Consider the following 21,808-nt stretch of genomic DNA (forward strand, 5'->3'; position numbering starts at 1 on the left):
TTCATTGTAGACTTAGTGACCCTTGGGGAAGAGCAGGGAGGACTGCCTGACAGAAGCCACATGACATAACATTTATTTTTTGGAGCGAAAACTTAATATTAGCTACATTTTATTGGATACTCACCAAGGGTCAGGCACTGTTCCAAGTGCTTTATGTAAAAATAACTAATTTGGTCGTCACAACAATCCTGTGAGGAAACAGGTGAGGAAACACAGAAAGGTTAAGGATGTGCCCAAGATCATTCAGCTTGTAAGTGGAAAATCTGATACTTACAACCAGGCTGCTGGGCTCCAGAGCCTGAGCTCTTTCTTGCTATTTTATACTGATGGTGGGTACCAGTGTGATCTTTGGTGGTTTGTGTGGCAACACTGCAGGTTGAATTCTGCAGTTGGGTTTGTTAATTGATTTAAAAGTTGAAACAGATTGGATGAGGACTCTTTTTTTTTAATGTTTATTAATTTTTGAGGGGGGGAGGGAGGGAGAGAATGAGCAGGGGAGGGGCAGAGAGAGGGAGACAGAGGATCCTCAGAGGGGCTCCAACTCAGGAACCATGAGATCATGACCTGAGCCAAAGTCAGATGCTTAACTGACTGAGCCACCCAGATGCCCCTAATGAGAGCTATTTTTTAAGTTCTATTTTGGTTTGGTTTTCCTTTTTCCTAAGTACCTGGTCTGAGGAAGCAATGTCTTTTTTTTTTTTTTAATTTTTTTAATGCTCTCTTATTTTTGAGAGAGAGAGACACACACACAGTATGTGAGTGGGGGAGGGGCAGAGAGAGAGGGAGACACAGAATCTGAAGCAGGCTCCAGGCTCTGAGCTGTCAGCACAGAACCTGACACAGAGCTTGAACACACAAACCATGTTTTAAGTTGCACACTTAACTGACTGAGCCACCCAGGCGCCCCTGAGTAAGCAATGTTTTAAAGATCTGGTGTGAGGTGAATAGTGGGATGGAGAGGAGGGGTGGGAGTTGGGGAGATACAGCAGAGGGAGCAGTAATTATCATCTCTAAGGGAACCAGGTACTCCGTGGAATTTGGAGAAGGGGTTTGAAGCCATGCTGAGCAGAGCACTGGTAGAGGTTACTATCAACTTTGGGTCCATTACAACAAACGCCTCCAGTCTTCAGTACTTCTTCCAACTATTTGCAAATAGCTGGAAGATGCTGTTCCAGGAGGTAAAAGCTTCCATTCCACAGAAGAAAGAGGGCTCAAAAGCAGCCTGTTTGCTTATTCTTACATATGTGATAAAAGCCACTTCTCTGAAGGGGAGGTTTGGTCGGGGTGAGTGAGCACATGGAATTCAGGTGGAGGCATCTTGCCTGGAGGAATGCAGGACAGATGAGCAGTCTGGGGGTCTTGGACTTAAGACTTTTCCAGTGCTTATATTGTGAACGTAAAATAGCGTTCATAGGTCTCTTAATGTGTAATGTGTTTTTTTCCCTTCTAAATAGTCTCATTGACTCTGTTGATGGGTTTTATGGTTTTTAACTTTTTATTTAACAAAATGAAATGGCAGCCTGCATTAGGGAAAACATTACTCTTTGAAAATGAGAGGAAAGAAATTAGAAAGAAATTCATCTCCTAATGCCCCCTTTGCATAAGACAACTATTATTTGTATATATGTCTTTTCCTTCTGGCATTCATATTCTTACATGATTCTTATGCATGTAAAATTTTCTTTCCTCATTTTATTACCTAGTAGTATATATTTTTCTATATTGGTGTAATATTAATCATTACAATTTTTAAAGTTGCATAATATCCCATCACATGAATTTATTTACTAATTTTCCTGTTTTTTTCCACTTTGAAGTTGCTTCCCAAAATACCCTATTTTAGGGGCACCTGGGTGGCTCAGTCAGTTGGGCGTCCGACTTCGGCTCAGGTCATGATCTCACGGCCCGTGCGTTTGAGCCCCACTTCAGGCTCTGTGCTGTCAGTTCGGAGCCTGGAGCCTGCTTCGGATTCTGTGTCTCCCTCTCTCTCTGCCCCTCCCCCACTCACGCTCTGTCTCTATCAAAAAATGAATAAACGTTAAAAAAATAAAAAAACAAACAAAAATACCCTATTTTAAACTGCAATGAGTATCTTTGTGCATAATGCTGTTCCCTACTTTTCCATGAGTTCCTAGGAGAGATTGTCCAAGTGGAACTACTGGTACAAAGATAGGAAACTTTGGGGGCTGTGATACGTATTGCCACATTGCTTTTCCAGAGTGCTGTATTACAGTGTTACTCAAAGTATGGTCTGCACACAGCTACCAGCTCACAAACTCTGTTAGCAGTGCGCAGATAAGAAACTTGTGCCACAGTGTAAATTGATTCCCCGCTTCCTTCATCTAAACAGTCTTTCTCTTTAAAAACAATAATGTCAGCTGATCTTCCAGCATACAGAGCAATAGGCTGATTTATAATCTGGCACTTTGAGAAACACTTCTGTAATCTAGTTTATACTCTTAACAGTATGCATTCAGGATACAGTCAGAACAACAGAGCCCATGCTAGGTAGCTAATAAAGGATTTAATTCAGGTACCTAGTAATAAAGGAGTTGGAAATGCTGAGAAACTAAATAGGGACAGTGAGGGAATGCAGGCATCAATGACAGGAACCTGTTACTTTGCTTAGGGTGGGGCAGTAGTGTGCCCAGGCCATCTTGTATAGGTTTGTGAAAGCTGACTCTTACGTATTCGGGAACTTTGCACGCAGTTGTGGTGTTGGTATTTAGACCACAGACTTGGCAGATATTTCTAATCAGGGCTCGACTCCCACTCAGAGCCATTTGGTAAACATTTATCAGCACACCACTGGGCCAGAGGGGCCAGAGGGGGAGGTGGGAGTACTGGAACCAAACACCTATCTAGCAGAGGCTGGATCCATGGAAGGAAGGCCTGTCTGGTGGGAGCCAGGAAGATAGAGGAGATGTGGATAGTGCTGGAAATGCTGCCTGCAAGGGAGGTGAGGGTACCCTGGTATCTGCCTGCCTGTTGCTCTCATGTATCTCACTGTGCCTTCCACTGACCAAACCTTGATAGAAGCCCATTGACAAGGTTTGCAGGGAAAGAGTACAGAGTGCACTTGAGAGCAAAGATGTACATGGCCAGCACATAAACCTTCGACAACTCACAGTAACTTGGATCATCATTCCCTGTCTCATCAAGTAATGCGTGTTTGTTTAACGCTAACACCTACTTTTCAGTACAAATTCAGCAAATTCTAGGAGTTAGAAGCACACCTATGCTACAAGTTAAAAGCATCTGACAGTCTATTTAAACCATGTAGCGACTACTATCCTTGCTTAGTGAAGGCTAGCAAACATGGACACGGGGATAAGATTTATTGATGCATTTACCTGTGTCTACCCCCTACAATACATCTGGATTTGCAGAGAGATTTCCATGTACACTGGTAGAGAACTGAGAGAAATCCTTGCAGAATAGAATTCATGCTGGCTGTGTGCATGTCTTTTTTTTGTGGGGAAATCTGGTAATTGATTAAGTGGAGAAAAAAACAAAGAGGCTAAGCTGATTTGCATAATGAAGAGATTGTTGGGGGGGATGTGACAAGGTGAGAGAGAGAGAAAAGCAAGGGGAGCATATCTTTCAGAGGGAATTTTAAAGTTTGGCTAAGGGGCGCCTGGTGGTTCAGTTGGTTGAGCAGTTGACTTCAGCTCAGGTCATGATCTCGTGGTTCATGGGTTTGAGCCCCAGGTCGGGCTCTGTGCTGACAGCTCAGAGCCTGGAGCCTGCTTCCGTTCTGTATCTCCCCCTTTCTACTCCTCCCCTGCTTGTGCTCTGTCTCTCTCTAAAATAAATAAACATTAAAAAATTAAAAAAAATAAATAAAGTTTGACTAAAGAGGCTCTCCAGTCAGCACTGTCCACTGGAACTTGCTGCAGTGATAGAAATGTTCCCCATCTGTTGTGTCGGACAAGGTAGTCATTACCACATGTGGCTACCAGCACCTGAAAGGTGGATAGTGTAACTGAAGAACTAAAATTTTAAAATATTTAATTTTAATTAATTTAAGAGTAATTGTAAGTAGTATGGTTCCAGAGTCTTTTGGTGTGCTAGAGAATTTGGCTGGGTGGGTGGGGAAGAGGAGAGTTTGTAAAAATGTTAGAGTAGGCTCTTAATTTTACAACTTCACTGGGTTTGGGGAGATGTAACTAGGGTTTTGACATTTCTTTTTTATTGTGATTACTGGCCTCTGCTTTTCATAATGGAACTGCAGCAGGGAAAGGGCCCCGTTTTGCCCTGGTTCACAGCTCAGGTTACTACTGCAGTAGTTAGAACTGCTTTCAGATGGCCTTCCCATATGGAAGCGAACTGTTTGCTCTTTTAATATGCTGTAGCTTGTTAGCCCTGGAAAAAGAACATTGGCCTCTAAAGTGATCATGACACTGTAAACCTGATTTTTAGACTCAAAAAGACCTACAGTCTGACCTCCTGTGCTGTTAATAGTATTAAGGGTCAATGAGGATAAATCTATGTCTTTGAAATATTGGAAATCAATTGTACTGAAATGCACAAGAGACGGTTGCTCTTTGCAGATGCACGGAGTTTGGAATGAATATCTGAGGACTGAGAAAAGAGAGAGGATGCTTTTGTTTCCTCCCAGAATATGGAGATGGAATGGTATTCTTGTTGGGTGAAACTTTGAGCAAATCTTCAATGGCCATGATTATGAGTGTTAGAAAAGAAGGAAAAAAAAATACTTGTTAGTTGGATGTACATTCCAAACTGAGAATTTCCGAGTTACCATTTAATTTCCCTAATTTAGAATCATACTCATTAAAAAAAATCCTCCCTGCACTCACACCTAGCCATATGGGGCAACAGTGTATGGTACAGTTCAGTGTAATGATATTTAGACCATATTCCATTATCCAATGAAGAGTGGAAATAATTTCCTCCTGCCTTCTGGTGAGTACTGATGTGTTCACTAACTTTTGGAACCAGGCAACATATCCAAGTGGGAAAAATTAATACTTCTCAGGGATTCAAAAGACAAGGGCCCTTGTGAACTAAAGACTTGTATTCAGTTTCCTAGAGCATATGCTGTATCCCTTGGGTACACTGGATATTCTCCATGAAGCAGAGCTAAGCCCGCAGTGCCATGGCCCTTGGCAGAAATCCTATAAGTGGCATGTACTTGTCCCTATTGGAAAAAGCCAAATTATTCCCACATTGCCAGGATGTTGCTCTAATCACCTTTAATTCCATTTTTACATTTAATTTTAATACACAGTGTTTGAGTTTCTCTATAGGAAGCTCTAAGTAATTCTGAGAACTAATTACCCTTGGATCAATTCCATTATGAAAACATGTTATGATGAATCATGTGCTTTGGTGGATTGTTGATAATAATAATAATTGTTAGTAGCAATTAGTGTGGTTATCTAATAATTATCAGTGCACCCTGATGCAAGATTATTATTGTTTATAATAATATATCCATACAGCACTTTATATTCACGAACGCCATCTACTTACATTATTTCATTTGCTTCTTATAATAGCCTCATGAGAAGGTGTTACAGACATTGAAATTAATTCTAGTACATATTGGGTATCATGATAGAACCTGGTTTGTATCCTCAAAGACCTCAGAGTCTAGTAGAAGAACTCTGTCTTAGAGAGGGAGGGCTGGAGGCTTGGAAGATTATGTGACTTTGAGGAAGAGGGCTCAAAACAAGGTCCGGACTTAAATTAACTCTTCCTTCCCCTGAATGTGCAGTGGGTAGATGTTTTATGGCGTCTCAGCCTATCTATAACCAGTGTGGTGGGTGGACTTACACTTGTGGTTCTTAAGATTGCAAGATGTCTTTCAGCAATAACCATCAGGGAACTTTGAAAAAATAAAGGTTTGTTGCTTACAGGACCTAGAAATTAGATAGAACACCTGGGGCTACTCAGCAAGGTCTTGGGTAGAATGAGAGAGAGGGAGTGTGCACATGAGCCTGGGGTTCTGTTTTTATTGGGGTTGAGCGTGGGGGCCTAGGGTTTTGCAGGCCCACTCTTTGTTGATGAATTTAAAACGTAAGAGGAAATTCAAAGTGCAGGAAGAGAAAAAAACAAGGGGACCAAATGGTCACTATTCAAAATCAATCAAGGTTTCTAAAACAAAAGAGCATCAGTGTGGGGAGGTGGCCTGGCTCTTTAGGAAGTCAGTGGCTGCCTGTGTGTTTATTTGAGATAGTCCTCTTTGAAGTGGATACTTCTTTGAAAGCCTGAACAGTGGAAGCTTAAATCAGGTACCAGCTTTGCAAAACAGAAAAAACATGTCAGGGCTTACGCTAAAGTAGACCATCTCAAGGGTGCAGAGGTTACCTTTATGTGGGATGGGGATAAAAATAAATCACTCTTCCACCTCTCCTTACTTTCTGTCCTCTCTCCTCACTTCCTATCCATCCAGATGTCGGGTGTGTTTGCCGTATGATCTTTCATCCCTGCTAGCAGGCAGCACCGAAGGGGAAATAGGAGTCTGTGGTGGGGGGGGCTTGCCCCCTCCCAAATAAGTGGGATGTGAATTTTTGCAGCAATTCCCTTTTGTTTAGAGGGCTCATGGAAGAATTCCATAGAATAAGACCCATTTGTGCTCGGGACAGTAGTGAGCCATCACCCGTTTGTGTCTGAGCCAGGAAGGTGAAGCCCTAAGTAGCAGCTTTGCATGTAACCTGTAACAGAGATCATCGATTTTCCTTTACTCCAGAGTGCTAAAATTTTGTGAAAATAGGTCAGGCAATATGAACACTTGGGTGATGACAAAATAAAGTAACCATCTATATGTGTTAACACCAGCTTGGAATTAGTCCTTTTACATATATTCTTTCTAATCCTCACAACTACCCTGCAAGGGAGACTTTACTAACCAGGTAAGGAAACTGAGGCTGGGCAGTATTAACAAATCACCTGAGGCCACACAGCTAATAAATAGGAAAGCTGGAATCTGGTTGATTCCAAAATCTATATTCTTTTCACCTTAACCTGGGATTACGACTTGAAGCTCAAGACCTCTGTTCCACACATAATTTTGTTCGACCTTCATGGTGTTCAAGCAGGTCTACACTGGTTGACAAAACTTAAAGATCAGGAGTTTTATTTTCTCATAAAACTCCAGATTTCTGGTTTCTTTAGAATAACCAGAAAAACTAGCAGCATGGAATCTTTAATTTTTTTTAATGTTTATTTATTTTTGAGAGAGAGACAGAGTGTGAGTAGGGTAGAGGCAGAGAGAGAGGGAGACACAGAATCCGAAGCAGGCTTCAGGTTCTGAGCTGTCACCACAGACCCTGATGTGGGGCTTGAAACTACAAACCATGAGATCATGACCTGAGCTGAATCTGAACGCTTAACTGACTGAGCCACCCAGACGCCCTTGGAAACTTTAATCTGTGTGCAACAATGAGCTGAACGTGGGTAGCAGCTGCCTGTATCCAGAGTCTGAGTCTGTCCTCCTGCATCCTGCTAGCCAGTCTGTCCCATCATTTGCCCTCCTAGCCTGGCCCCTGGAAGTATTTGAGTTTAGACTACACTCCTGTACCTGCCTGGGCTGGGTCTCTCAAACATAATTAACCTCTCAGTTGTGGACACAGACAAGAGCTGAAAAAATGAAAATTAAGTCAATTAAAGCATTCCCTCTGGATATCACAAACAACCTCCTTTCTTGAAAGATTTTCTGTTCACACTTTGCTGACTTGTAGCGTTTTGGTGGCTGACACCTAGCATGACAGATGATAAAAAACAACAGTTTTCTTCAGTTGTTCACAAAGTTTTCACTCCAGTTTCGCCTCAGACTCCCACTCGGGAAAACTTTGATGTTGTTTTCTACCCCCCCCCCTTAACAAGTCCTTAATAAGAATAATTTCTTTCCTCTAAAAAGGTGATGTTAGAAATCTTACCCCAAGCACTGAATAGAAAACAAAATGAAATATTAGAACCAAAAAATGTTTCCTCCTTGCTGCCTGAGGTCACTTCCCTTTGACCAGAGCCTGCAGTTGCCTGCTGTTCAGTCTGTAAGTGATGTACTTGGGTGAAAAGAGAGAAGAAAAATGCATTGCATACGATGCGACTGAGTGGCTTTCTTATCACTGAAATCTCAAAATTGTCAATGTCATGGTGTTTGAGAGCGGAATTGCACAAGATGGAAATTTGGGTCTGCAAATGAGGGAAAAACAATTTGAACTGAAATCCTGTGTTGACTATTAATTAATTAACTCTTGTGTGTCTCAGAGAGGATTTATCAGTTGCAAGAATAATGTCTATCCTCCTGCAGCGAGGAAAGCACCGTGCCATGGGCTTCATTCCCCCCTTAGCTTGTAGAACTGGCAAGCCACAGTTGAACATCTAGACTGAGCCATTGGTTACCATGGCTTTTTATAATGTACCTTGAGTCTCATGATGAGTATTTGAAAGATGGAATTACAGTTCAGGGAAAGAGCTTCTGGAAGCGTTTATGATTTAGAGCCCTCTGCCTCTGGCTTAAACAACCTTCACCCTCTCCAGGAAGATGTTTTCAACATACTTCCTGGGTTCCTGTTTTAATGTTTAAACTAGACTCACTACTGATAATCGTGTCCTTAAGAAAATCATCTTTCTTTTATAATTTCAATCCATTTAATATTTTTAAAATTAATTGTAATGGTGGTTTATTAATGATGATACCTTGGGGTGCCTGGGTGGCTCAGTCAGTTAAGCATCTGTCTTCGGCTCAGGTCATGATCTCAAGGCTCGTGAGGTCAAGCCCATTGTCAGGCGCTTTGCTGATAGCTCAAAGCCTGGAGTCTGTTTTGGATTCTGTGTTTTCCTCTCTACCCCTCCCCCACTTGCACTCTGCCTCTCTCTCTCTCAAAAATAAACAAACATTAAAAATTATTAATGATGATACCTTGAAATATGCTGAGAATGGTTATACAGTATATGAGATAATCTCCTAAGCACTGTGTATGTGTCATCATATTTAATTAGTAAAACAACCTTATAATTTGGACTCCATATATACTTTATATAGAGGCACAGAAGAGTTAAGTAATTTGCTCAAGGGGAGCACAAGTAGTAAGTAGAGGAGTCATGACAGATTGAACCCAGACTGTCTGTCTCTAGAAACTACGCTGCCACTATCCTTCACTGTCCTCCTCTGAGAAAAATGAGTACCATTCAGTGTCTGTCCGCCATGTGCCATGGGCTAAATCTTCACATGCATTTTCTACGACCCTCATGACAGTATTAGAAGGTAGAGACTGTGCTTACCCATTTCACAGGTGAGAAAACTAACACAGAGAAAAGTGCATGTCCAAGGTCACAAGACTAGGAAGAAGTGGTGATGGGATTTGAACCCAGAGCTTTGTGTCTCCAGTGCCCATGTTGTCTCCATGACTCTGTGTCTCTCCCATCCTGGCCTCTGTGGAGGTAGAGTAACCGCATATAATGCTACTAATCCTTAAGATGAACATGTTTTCCTCTCCTCAGAGAATCCATTAACTCATTTAAAACTGTTTGCATTTATTTTTTTTAACAGAAATTAGATTTGCTTTGGTAAATACCTGAAACATCCTTGTAATCTCCTAATTTGTACAATTTTAGCCTGACTTCCTAAAGGTTCCCCAAGGTGCATGTATAGGGGCTCTCAGCTGAGGCTATGGGGCCAGACTACCTAGAATGAAGTCCTACCCCAGCCGTTGTTAGATGTACCAATGGGCAAATTAGCCAAAACTTTCTGTGCCTCAGTCTCCTCACCTATAAAATAGATATCATAATGGTACCTGCTACCATTATGAGGATTCAATGACTCGATACCTGTTGAATGCTTGTAAGTGTCATTGATACAACAGAGTCAGTGATCAATAACTGCTATGATTAAGGAACATTTGTCATTTTTCAAGAATTGTTTTCTAAAGAAAGATGTGCTGGTTGGTCCTCAAGTGTTCTGACAATTGATGCCCTGTGGCTAGAGGCTGAGCAGTAGAGACATATCAGGAGGTCATTGGAGAAGTAAATTCTAGGACACTAAAGCTGTGACTGTTTTATTGACTTTGCATCCCTCGTGCCTACCACAATGCCTGACACAAGAGATGCTTGTAATTCAGTAGTTAGATGGATTTAATTTCCATGGTCCATTTCCCCATGTTCACCTCCAAAGACCCTTGGATTTTTGAGGACTGTCCTGTTCTCATTTAGGAGAATGAGAACTCAGCTAATTAGAACTCACCTACACCACTAGGCTTATCCCTTTTACATGGAGGTAGGATTATTGGTGCCCGAGGCAAAAAGTTTGATTTGAAGGGATTTTCTTTATGTGTTTGTGTGTAAACTATTCAGGCAGTATTGTAACTATGTTGACTGGAGTCATGAGATGATATTGGAAGGACATTTCCTACCACTCAGGGATGAGGAGTATGGAGCCCTTTGTTACCAGGCTCTGTTAGCCTCTGTTTCCTTCCTTACATCCTTTTAGCTCTAAACTTCTTTGTGCTCCCCTTCTTTTCCTCTCTCCCTTTTTCTTCTTCCTCTGGGGAGAGTGAAACAGAGACAGGCAAGGAGAGCTATAGCTACAGTTAGTGTTGGAGACTGGGGTCTCCCTGTGTCTTCTCTCCTCCACCCTAGGCGCCATCTGGACTTATCCTCCTGGATGACTTATCCACCTCCCGGATCTCTCGCTGAGACAATATGGGAAACAGTAAATTATTTGCTGAAAACACAACTTCCTTCCACCTAGTTTTCTCCTCTGTCTGCTTCAGAAGCAACTGAGTATAGAGGAAGTAGCAAGTTTTTTTTGTTGGCTCTCAGGGATTAAATGTTTTTTTTAAGGCATTTTATTTTTTTAAGTTTATGTATTTATTTTAAGAGAGAGAGAGAGTGAGCACACACGCAAGAGCATGCAAGCAGGGCAGTGGCAGAGAGAGAGGGAGAGGGAGAGAGAGAGAAAGAGAGAGAGACAGCATGCAAGCAGGGCAGGGGTAGAGAGAGAAGGAGAGAGAGAGAATCCCGAGCAAGCTCTGCACTATCAGCATGGAGCCCTACAGGAGCTCGAATCCATGAACCGTGGGATCATGACCTGAGCCGAAACCAAGAGTTGGATGCTTAATTGACTGAGCCACCCAGGCACCCCTTAAATGGTTGTTTTTTTTTTAAGCCATGGAAATCCCTGGAATGAGAGTGAAGTTCTTCAGTGTCTTTATTTGAACCTTAGGACAGGAAATATTCTCAACTTCCCCATTCTGAGTCACTGCAGCGTTTGTTTTGAAGACTTGTAAATAGTGTTCTGGGGGTGGGGGTGGGGAACCTAGCTACTTTGGAAGTACTGCAAACATTTGTTTGAAATATAAATTTAATTTTTTGCTTCTCAATTTTGAGTGAGGCAATTTGCGTATGAAATCCAACCAAAAACATCCATTTTGGATGTTTTGTTGGATGAGTTTTGAGAAATGTATATACACACTTGGGTAGCCACCATCCCAATCAAGATATAGAACATTTCCTAGAATATGTGCTAATATTTAAAATATATTACAGGAAACAACAAAGATAAATTTCAACACATCAGAAACCACTAACTCTCAGATTATGTTCCCATTGATTGACATGTACTAAGTGACAGAAATTTCAGCTTATAGAACAATCTTATACTAATGAAATATCATCTTTAACTGTTAAATATATTGGGGCTCTGTGTAAGATTTTTGTTGAAAAGAGGAAAAGATGGTTCCATAGCTAAGGAACATTTGAAAAGTCAGAGAAAGAGAACCATAAGAAGAAAAATAGACCCAGAGCTGGTTTAGCTCAGAATCAAACTAAATTATTTATAGTGTGACTTACCAGGCTTCAGATCATCCTGAAATCCCCATTGCTGACAAATTAGGAAGCTGCCAGAGCAGGCAGGCTTGATCTAAAGTCAGTTTGGAAACATGACTGAGGTCTAGCACAAGTTAACTGGGTGACCCTAGAAAGTCACCTAACATCTCTGAGCCTCTCCTGCTGCTTTGTGTCTAAATGGTTGTTATCAGTATTAAAGGAGTGGCTGGCAGGACGTGAAGTGGCTGACGCTGTAGACCCTGGACTCAGACAGTTTGAGTTATCCGTGTAACCTTATGCAAACGCCTCAACTTCCCTGGGCCTGTGATTTCAACATCTATAAAATGGAGATAATAAAACAAACAAAACAAAGCAAAACAACCCTATTCCATGAGTTTTCATAAAGATGAAATGAGATGATGCTTAAGAATTGCTTAATATAGTACCTGGGTCACAGTAAGTGCTTAATAAATATGAAAGGAGATAATGTGTGCAAAACTAACGAGGTTAGCACACAACTTAGCGCTCAGGATATGGAGGATATTATCAGGTAATATTCACTTCGAGGTGTGTTTAATGCCAGTGACAAGTTTTGGGTCTGCCACTCAGCCCTACAAGAAGTCTTGGTCCCATTTGTCTGTGTAAAATCAGAGAACTTTCGGTGAGAAAGTTGGACAAGTCTTTAAGTTTCTGCCAAGTCTCTGACTAACCACTTTGATCGATTGGTTTTGGCTCTCCTGGTCAGGAATTATCTGAGCCTCCTTATCCCCTGCATTCTCTGCATTTTGAGGAAGATGAATAGACTTGGAGCAACTTCATTCCGCTTGTCCATGTTCTCTAATCTGTGGATGGGAATCAGAGAGGCCGTGCTGATAACCTTACCTTTCCATCTTTGCTTCTGTGCCAACACCAGCCCCCACAATTTGGCAGTCTCAGAGAAAAAGTGACAAGAAAAATGTTCCCTTCTGGGAACTCCAGATGTTCTCGGGGTCAGTTTATAGGCTAATTAAATATTTTATCTGATTCAAGCTCAGAAATGTTCAACTCTCTATCTTGGCTAGTCAAACACTTGGTATTTCAATAGCTTCCTTTCATATGAGAATTTAGTCTTAGATATTTTCTTCTTGAATGTGAAGACTAGTTCTTCTTGTTGAAAGATTACAGTTTTGGAACTGTGTGTTGAAGTAAGCAATTCAGATACCTTTTTAACCTCCCTTTCGTGAATTCTAGCCTTTTCAGAACAGCTTCTGAGAAATGGATTTATGGTAGGGGAACCAATTTAAACCTGCCACTGTTGAAGATTTGCTTCAGCCGGTTTGTTCTAATAACTACTCTTGCATAACAATCAGCCCAAAATTTAGTATCTTTTTTTTAATGTTTATTTATTTTTGAAAGAGAGAGACAGAGCATGAGTGGGGGAGGGGCAGAGGGAGAGGAGACTCAGAATCCAAAGCAGGCGCCAGGCTCTGAGCTGTTAGCACAGAGCCTTATGCAGAGCTTGAACCCACGAACCTCAAGATCATGACCTGAGCTAAAGTCAGATGCTTAACTGACTGAGCCACCCGAGTGCCCCCTGCCCCCAATTTAGTATCTTAAAGCAACCATTTTATTAATTTCCTGGATTCTTTGCATTGAGACCCCAGACAGGGCATAGTGGGGATTGCTTATCCCTGTTCCACAATGTGCAGGGCCTCAGCGGGGAAGCCTGGAAGGCTGGCAGTGACTAAGTCTGGGGTTTCAAGTCATCTGAAAGTGTCTTCACTCTCATGGAAGACTAGAACTCCTGATTAGAGTATCTGCGTGTGGCCTTCCATGCATGGGCAGCCTCTGGCCAAGGACACAGACCCATCCTTTTAATTGAAAGAGTGTTGAATGTTTGCCACATAGTTTAAAAATCTATATCTGGAAATTTTAATGAACTAAGGAGCCCCATCTTATTATCACATGATCCTATGATTACCCTACAGGGTGTAGTTGGGGGAATGTGGGCATATTTGTAATCTTAATTCCCATTTAGGATACTGTCTTAGAGGTTTAAAAGATGCAAATATAGAACTTGTAAAAGGAGAGACTTTGCTCTGAGTGTTGAAAATAGGAAATGCAGAGCCTCAAGAAGTGCAACAGAAAGTGTAAGTTGAAATTGTTCCCTTGGTTTTAAACCCCAATTTAAAGAATAATGTGTCTATATGTTACCACCGGTAGATAGAAGAAAGAAGAAAGAAGAAGAAGAAGAAAAAGCAGAAGGAGGAGGAGGAAATAAGAGTAACTGGTATCTACATAGCCCTTTCGCATTTTCTTTCAATGACTCCTCACAACAGTCTATTTAAATTCAGCACTGCTAGGGGCGCCTGGGTGGCTCAGTCGGTTAAGCAGCCGACTTCGCGGCTCAGGTCATGATCTCACGGTCCGTGAGTTCGAGCCCCACGTCAAGCTCTGTGCTGACTTCTCAGAGCCTGGAGCCTGTTTCGGATTCTGTGTCTCCCTCTCTCTGACCCTCCCCCGTTCATGCTCTGTCTCTCTCTGTCTCAAAAATAAATAAACATTAAAAAAAAATAAATTCAGCACTGCTATATTCATTGCCAATTCACAGATGAGAGAACTGAAAGTCAGGGATCTTGTACCAATATTTCCAAGATTATGTGGTCAGTATGTGTGGAATGTGCTCTCTAAAATCATCTGACTTCAAATTTTGTATCCTTTGGTTATACCATGAGCCTTCTCCCACTGGTACCCATTATTCCTGCCCCCTCCAGAGAAGCCACTGCACCCATGGGTGAGGGCACCACCCTCACAGTTATCTGCATGTTTTTGCTTACTTGATCCTTCTCTTGTCCACTCCCTACCTGCCACCTTGAAATTTGCCCAACTGCATTTTCCAATCCTAATAAGTATTTTCCACAAAGATTCATTGGCAAGAGAGAAGTTCGTCCTATGAGTACATAATCTATTGTAGGTAGTAGAAAGTGCTATGAAGAAAAGGAAGCAGGGATGGGAGTAGGGAGTGATGGGGTGGAGACCAGTTTAAAAATCGTGGTTAGAGAGGGCTTATCTGAGGAAGCAACATTTGCACAGGAACTTGAATGGGGAAGGGAGTGAGCCATCTGGATACAGGGAAAGAGTGTTCTAACAGAAAGATGAGCAGAGGCCATAACACAGACATTTACTTGGCCTATTTAAGCCAAAGGAGGGAGGCAAGAAGGCTAGAGAGCAGTGGGCTATGAAGACAAGGGAGAGGATATGATACAGGAGAGGCAGCTAGGGGCCAGAATATATAGGACCTGATAAATCATGGTAGGGATCCTGGATTTGTACTCTAAATGTGATGGGGGGTGGGGTGCACAGAATTGGAAGTGCAGGGAAGTGATTTACATTTTAAGAGATAACACTGTTTGCTCTGCCAGACAATGTACAGAGACAAGAGCAGATGCTGAAGAAGACTCAGGAGCTACTGTATTTGTCCAAGTGAGAGATGTAACAGTTTGGATCAGGTGGTAACCATGGAGAAGATGAGAAGTGATTGGAAATGAGATGTATTTTAAAAGTAGACTCTGTAAAATTTGCTGATGGATTGCAAATAGGGTATGAGAAAAAGAGATCAAGAATGATTCCAAAGGTTTGAGCCACTGGGTCAGTTATGATGGATAATACTGGGGGAAGAGCAGATTGTGTCAATAATCCTGCAATGAACATGCTTCTAATTGTGAGAGGCAGTGTAATGTACTGGTATGGTGTGATCCTGTTAAAAACAGTCTATATTTTAATCCTAGCCCCTTTATTTACCAATTATAAGATCTTGTACAGGTCAGTTTCCTCCATTTTCTCATCTATATAATGGGGACAATAAAAGTACCTACATTGTAGGGTTGTTTGGGGATTTAACACACAACGGTGCCTAGCACTTAGAATTACCTAATTGATGGGGCACCTGGGTGGCTCAGTCAGTTAAGCGTCTGGCTTTGGCTCAGGTCATGATCTTGCAGTTCATAGGTTCAAGCCCTGCATCGGTCTCTGTGCTGAGAGCCTGGAGCCTGCTTCAGATTCTGTGTCGCCTTCTCTCTCTGCCCCTCTGCTACTTGTGCTCTGTCTCTGTCTCTCTGAAAAATAAATAAACATTTAAAAATTTAGAATTACCTAACTGATAGCCATCAATGTTATTATTAATTTAATTCTGTGAACACTTATGATTGTTTTCTTAGGGGAAGTGTTGGGTCAAAGGATATAGACATATTTTAAGCTTACCCATTTACCTATCTGGAATAATCATACCAAATATGTCCCTACCAGCACACTGTGAGATGCAAAGGAGGCAATTCTTTAAAAAAATATTTTAAATAGTTAGATTTTAATGTACAGACTCCTGGGACCTTTTTCATCCTCTCTTGCCCCAGTCATAGAATGAGTACTTCCTTGGTTTGGCATCATTTGAGCTCATTAAGTGAGTCTAATCATACTTCTGTCCTCCTTCCAAAATTATCTTCATATTAATATGCATAGTAGTTATTACTGTAATATAACACGACTGATATAATAATAAAATACTAACATAATTAAAACAACTAATTATTAACATTTTTTTTACTGTACAGAGTGTGTGTGTGTGTGTGTGAGTGAAAGTTTGCAAGAGAGTGAGAATGTGCATGAGAGAGATGTGGGTTGCATATGTGTGTGTATCAGAACTGAAGAATGAATCCAAACATCTCCAGGTTGTCACCTTTAATTCTGAATGATCACTGCAGTTGATTCTGTGCTTTATTTAAAGAGAGGAAGAGAAATTGATTTAATAGCCTGTCACATTATACAACACAAGAAGAACTTGGGAAGAGAAAACGCTCTGGTATTCTAAGTGGGAAGAAAAATATTGTGACAGTTCCATGGAGAAATCTCAGAGACAACTGGTAGAAATTATGGTGATGAGCTGAGGATCTTAGGAAAATGCACAGCTTCCATGGAAAAAATTTGACCACTATATTACAGAGCTCTATGTTATAGAAGGCTTTTTCTCTCCTTAAAAATAATGTATTCTATCCTCATTTCTCCTGGGGGTTTCTAAAATATTCTATTTAACTGAGGTGGGATGGAATAACAGTAAATTATGATAATAATATGAAAGAATTGTAAAATTTAATCAAGAGTGTTTAATACTTTAGTGTTAAACTCAGGCATCGTGGAGAAGTTGGCTTGTACTTTAATGAACAAATAATGTTAGGGAATAATAACCTCCAGCCACTAGTAAGACAACTATAATTGAGCAAGTCGGGTTTATTATTACTTATTGCCACAATGGAGAACACTCTCCTTGGGAAACTGTGAGGCATCTCAGTAAGGAGGTTTAAGAAAGGACTTAGAGAATTTGGGTTATTGTTAGGTGTTTTCTTTTTTCTTCTTTTTTTTTTTTTGAAAATGTTTCAGCAGTTTTTTTAATTTTTTTTAATATGAAATTTATTGTCAAATTGGTTTCCATACAACACCCAGTGCTCATCCAAACAGGTGCCCTCCTTAATGCCCATCACCCACTTTCCCCTCCCTCCCACCCCCCACCAACCCTCAGTTTATTCTCAATTTTTAAGAGTCTCTTATGGTTTGGCTCCCTCCCTCTCTAACTTCTTTTTTTCCTTCCCCTCCCCTATGGTCTTCTATTGTTAGGTGTTTTCAGGAGAATTTAAGGAAGGAAGGCTTTACTTTGGATTGGATGGTTTGAGGGAGCCAGAACAATTTTATAATTGAGTCCTTTAAAAGATCTTGTCTAGAGAGAAGAAGAGACCAAGGCTAAAGCTGTAGTCGGTGGAGAGGCAGCAGTCACTCGTTTTAACTGAGATGGAGGGATGTTTGGTCATTCTTGTGGCTTGGACAGTGCTTATCTTTTTGTCTGCTTCACGTGTGATTATGGAGCAGTTTAGTTTTTGTCTTGCTTTATCATGGGTACACGGTGGCCTTGTGTTATAATGGTGTTCTGTGAGATCTTTTTTGTTCAACAGAACACTAAAACCTAGCTCTACGTGCCAGGCCGGCGCCTGGCAACACCAAGGCCTAGCTGATAGCATCAAGCCAGCCCAGCAAGACAGCTCCCAGGCGTTCAGAGGCAACTCTCCTCTTGCCCATAGTGAAACCTCGAAGTTAAGCTGTTCTGTTTCAAAAACATTTTCTTAACAAGGGACCAACTTGTTGGCTAAGCAAAATACCAATCATAAGAAGTCTTGAAACCATACAAATGGCTTTTTTATTTCTCAGCTCTCCTTATTATCCAAAGCATGATATTTATTATGTTCAATACACACGGATTCTTGAAGTTATTTTTTCCCCTTCAGTTTAACCCCAAATCTTCCTATTATTCTTTCTCTATCTCCCTTATCAGTCAGAAGAAAAATTTCCAAGAGTCCTTTTAAAGATATTCTAGTTTCTGCTCATCTCTGCTATTGTAAGCTCTTTAAAAAATACTCTTGTGTCAGGGCGCCTGGGTGGCTCAGTCGGTTGAGCATCTGACTTCAGCTCAGGTCATGATCTCACGGTTCATGGGTTTGAGCCCCACGTCAGGCTCTGTGCTGACAGCTCAGAGCCTGGAGCCTGTTTCGGATTCTGTGTCTCCCTCTCTCTTTGCCCCTCCCCCGCTCACGCTCTGCCTGTCTCTCTCTCTCTCTTTCTCTCTGAAAAACAAGTAAACCTTAAATTAAATTTTTTTTAAATTTAAAAAAATTAAAAAAAAATAGTCTGTGTCTATCAGAGCCTGAGTTTTCATTAGAGAGTTCGACAGGAGAATTTTTTTTAAAGATGAGGTAGATGGCTTAAGTTCTGTTCCATTTATTAAGTCAGCTCCTAAGCTGTGTTTAGGGGAAAATAATTTTGCAAAAGTTCCATTTTGTAAGTATTACCTGGTCACTGACATGGCTTCAATAAATGGCTATTGAATGCCTCCTGCATGCCATGCATCCTCCTTGCCACTGGACATGAGAATGGACAATTATGGTCTCTGTCTTCAAAAACCCATATTCCTTAAGGGACAGAAAAATGTGTGAGCCAAAATATTCTTTAAACGCTTGGAGGGGTCAGAGGAAAGTACATTCAGCTGTAGACTGGGAAGAAGAGACGGTGAAGGTTTCATAGAGAAGACGCTACTTACACTAGATATTAGATGCTGACTCTGCCAGGTAGACAAGATAGGGAATAACATTGTTTAAAAAAGAAAATTATGCTATATGCAAAGGGCTGACTTCAACAGGAGGCAACAGCCCCTCCTAATCATTGAACTCAATAATTCTGATAATAAATGGTTCTTGATAGGACTTTATGAAAGGACCATTGTCTTTTTGGCTAGAGCTCTGCCTAAGCCGTACCCCCAGAAGAGAATATCTCTTCTATTTTTAAAGACCTTCCGAGAACGGGAGTCCACAGTCATCCTAGGGGGTCGATGGGTTTTGAGTCACAGAGCCTATTAGCACAGATGGTGTTCAGCAGCTCTCAGTGGGGAGAGGAAGGGACGTTCCAGGAAGGATCAGGGGCCAGTTTTGAGGGTTTAATCCTTTGAATAGAGAATAAGTCTGATGAAGCCTTGAGCTTGAATTAGATTGCTTATGTGCCAGCCTTTTCCCATGAACGTACCACAGGAGACTGGATACGGTAATGTCAGATGAAGCAGCTGACTTCTTTTACATCATGAGATCTTGGGGAACAATGAGGAAGCTTAAGAAAAAATTTATTAATGGAAATGGATTTATGTTAGTCACAAGATTTCTGCCTTGGTTACACACACCCTTACTCATACACACTCCTATAAATGTTCCATACTCACTTCCATCACTTCATGTAATCATATTTTTGTCTCTTAGATCATCTCACACACTGTGTGGCTTGTACTCGCTGACAAATTCTAGCAAATACTCTAAGTCTGGCTGTCTGGGTGTTTGTTTGTTTGTTTGTTTTTACAAACAACACATACCCTTCTACACTTTTAGATTCAATTCATAGTTAAATCTAGTTAGTGGGCTTACCACGTGAAACTGATTCAAGAAGTCAAAAAGTAGGAGATAGTCTCAGTCATACTTGTGATAGAACTTCCCAGAATAAACAAATGAATTTCCTAGGTGTTCTTCATTCAGGAACTTAGGGTTGGACATGATCTCATCCTTTTTTATGGCTGTATGTGTATATACACAGAGAGAGATGCACAGGCATATACACATACACACAACATCTTCCTTATCTATTCATCTATTATTGGACACAAGTGGCTCCATGTTTTGTCTGTTGTAAATAATGTTGCACTAAACTTACTGGTGCATATATCTTTTTGAATTAGTGTTTTTGTTTTCTTTGGGTAAATCCCCAGTAGTGGAATTATTGGATTGTATGGTGTTTCTGTTTTTAATTTTTTGAGGACCCTCCATCCTATCTTCACAGTGGTTGTACCAATTTACATTCCTGCCAAGGGGGCATGCGGGTTCCCTTTACTCCACATCCTCGCCAATACTTGTTATTTCTTGTCTTTTTGATTTTAGCCATTCTGAAAAGTGTAAAGTGATATCTCATTGTGGTTTTAATTTGCATTTGATTTGCATTTCCCTGATGATTAGTGATGTTAAGCATCTTTTCGTATATCTGTTGGAAATTTGTATGTCTTTTTTGTAAAAATGTCTATTGAGGTCCTCTGCTCATTTTTTATTCAGACATTTATTTTTTGGTGTTGAGTTGTATAAAGTTCTTTATATATTTTGGATATTAATCCTTTATTAGATAAATCATTTGCAAATATCTGCTCCCATTCAGTGAGTTGCCTTTTTGCTTTGTTGATCATTTCCTTTGCTCTGCAAAAGCTTTTTATTTTGGTGTAGTCCCAATAGTTTAGTCTTGCTTTTGTTTCCCTTGCCCAAGGAGACATATCTATAAATATGTTGCTAAGGCAGGAGGTCAAGACTTTTATCTATCTTATTCATTATTGAATCTCCAGCTTCTAGGACAGTGTCCAGTACTTGATAGACACTAAACAAATACTTGAAGGTAGAGGTGAATGAGGTTTTCTCTTGCTTATAGGGATTGTTGGTGTTTTATCAGTGCTGAACTTGATCACTTGGAAATTCTTCTGTAGAGATTAATGTACCCTAGGTAGTTGTAGCACATTTGTTCTGAATAGAATATCTTATTTCTTCATAGCAAATGGAGTCAAGGATATGTCTTCTCCTCATTTGAACCATCTAATTGGTGTAAATTTTGTTTAAGTGTGTCTTTGGAGGAATGTCCTCTGGTAATCATTTTAGGTAAACTTTTTATTTTACATCATAAGTGTACAGCCCAAGAAATTTTCAGAAAATGAACCCAGTTGTAGCACAGCATCCAGATTGGGAAGCAGAACATCAACTTTACCATGCCACACATATTGTGCCTCCTTGTGTTTACTACCTTTCAATATGTGCCAGAGGTAACTGCTATGCTGACTTCTAACAGTATAGGTTGGTTTTGCCTTTTTAACTTTCATACAAATAGAGCATGCTCTTGTACTCTTTAGTGGTGGGCTTCTTTCATTGAGCATTATATCTGTGAAATTCCTGGTATTGCATATAGTCAAGTTCATTCATTTTCATTGACATATACTGTTCCATTGTATGGATATACCACAATTGATTTATCCATTCATCTGCTGATAAACAATTGGTTTATTTCCATTCTAGGGCTACAGTCAGTAATGATGCCAAGAATATTCTTATAGATTATTTTTTGTGAGCATATGTATATGTTGCTTTGTAAAAGTCCCCAGGAGTACAATTGCTGGGTCAGAGGCTGAGTATATGTTTAGCTTTGGTAGATATTTCCAAAAAGTTTTCCAAACAGTTGTACAGAAGTACACTCCTGCCAGTAGTAGCATATGGTAGTTAACATTGTTTCATATCTTCTTCAGGATTTGATATTGTCTATCTTTTTCATCTTAGCCATTATGGTAGGTATATAGTAATATCCCCATTGGGGTTTTAATCTGCTTATCCCTGATGCATAAAAATAGGAGGGCTTGCATATATTCGTTGGGCATTTG

At 40.6% G+C, this 21,808-nt stretch overlaps 1 protein-coding gene across 2 annotated transcripts in view; it reads left to right on the forward strand.

Moving 5' to 3' along the window:
• CPNE4 (copine 4) overlaps positions 1-21,808 on the forward strand; it is a 672,331-nt gene that overhangs the window by 316,340 nt on the left and 334,183 nt on the right. The gene's annotated exons all lie outside the window — the stretch shown is intronic.

This window comes from Panthera tigris, chromosome C2 (assembly GCF_018350195.1).
Source record: "Panthera tigris isolate Pti1 chromosome C2, P.tigris_Pti1_mat1.1, whole genome shotgun sequence".
Lineage (NCBI taxonomy): Eukaryota > Metazoa > Chordata > Mammalia > Carnivora > Felidae > Panthera > Panthera tigris.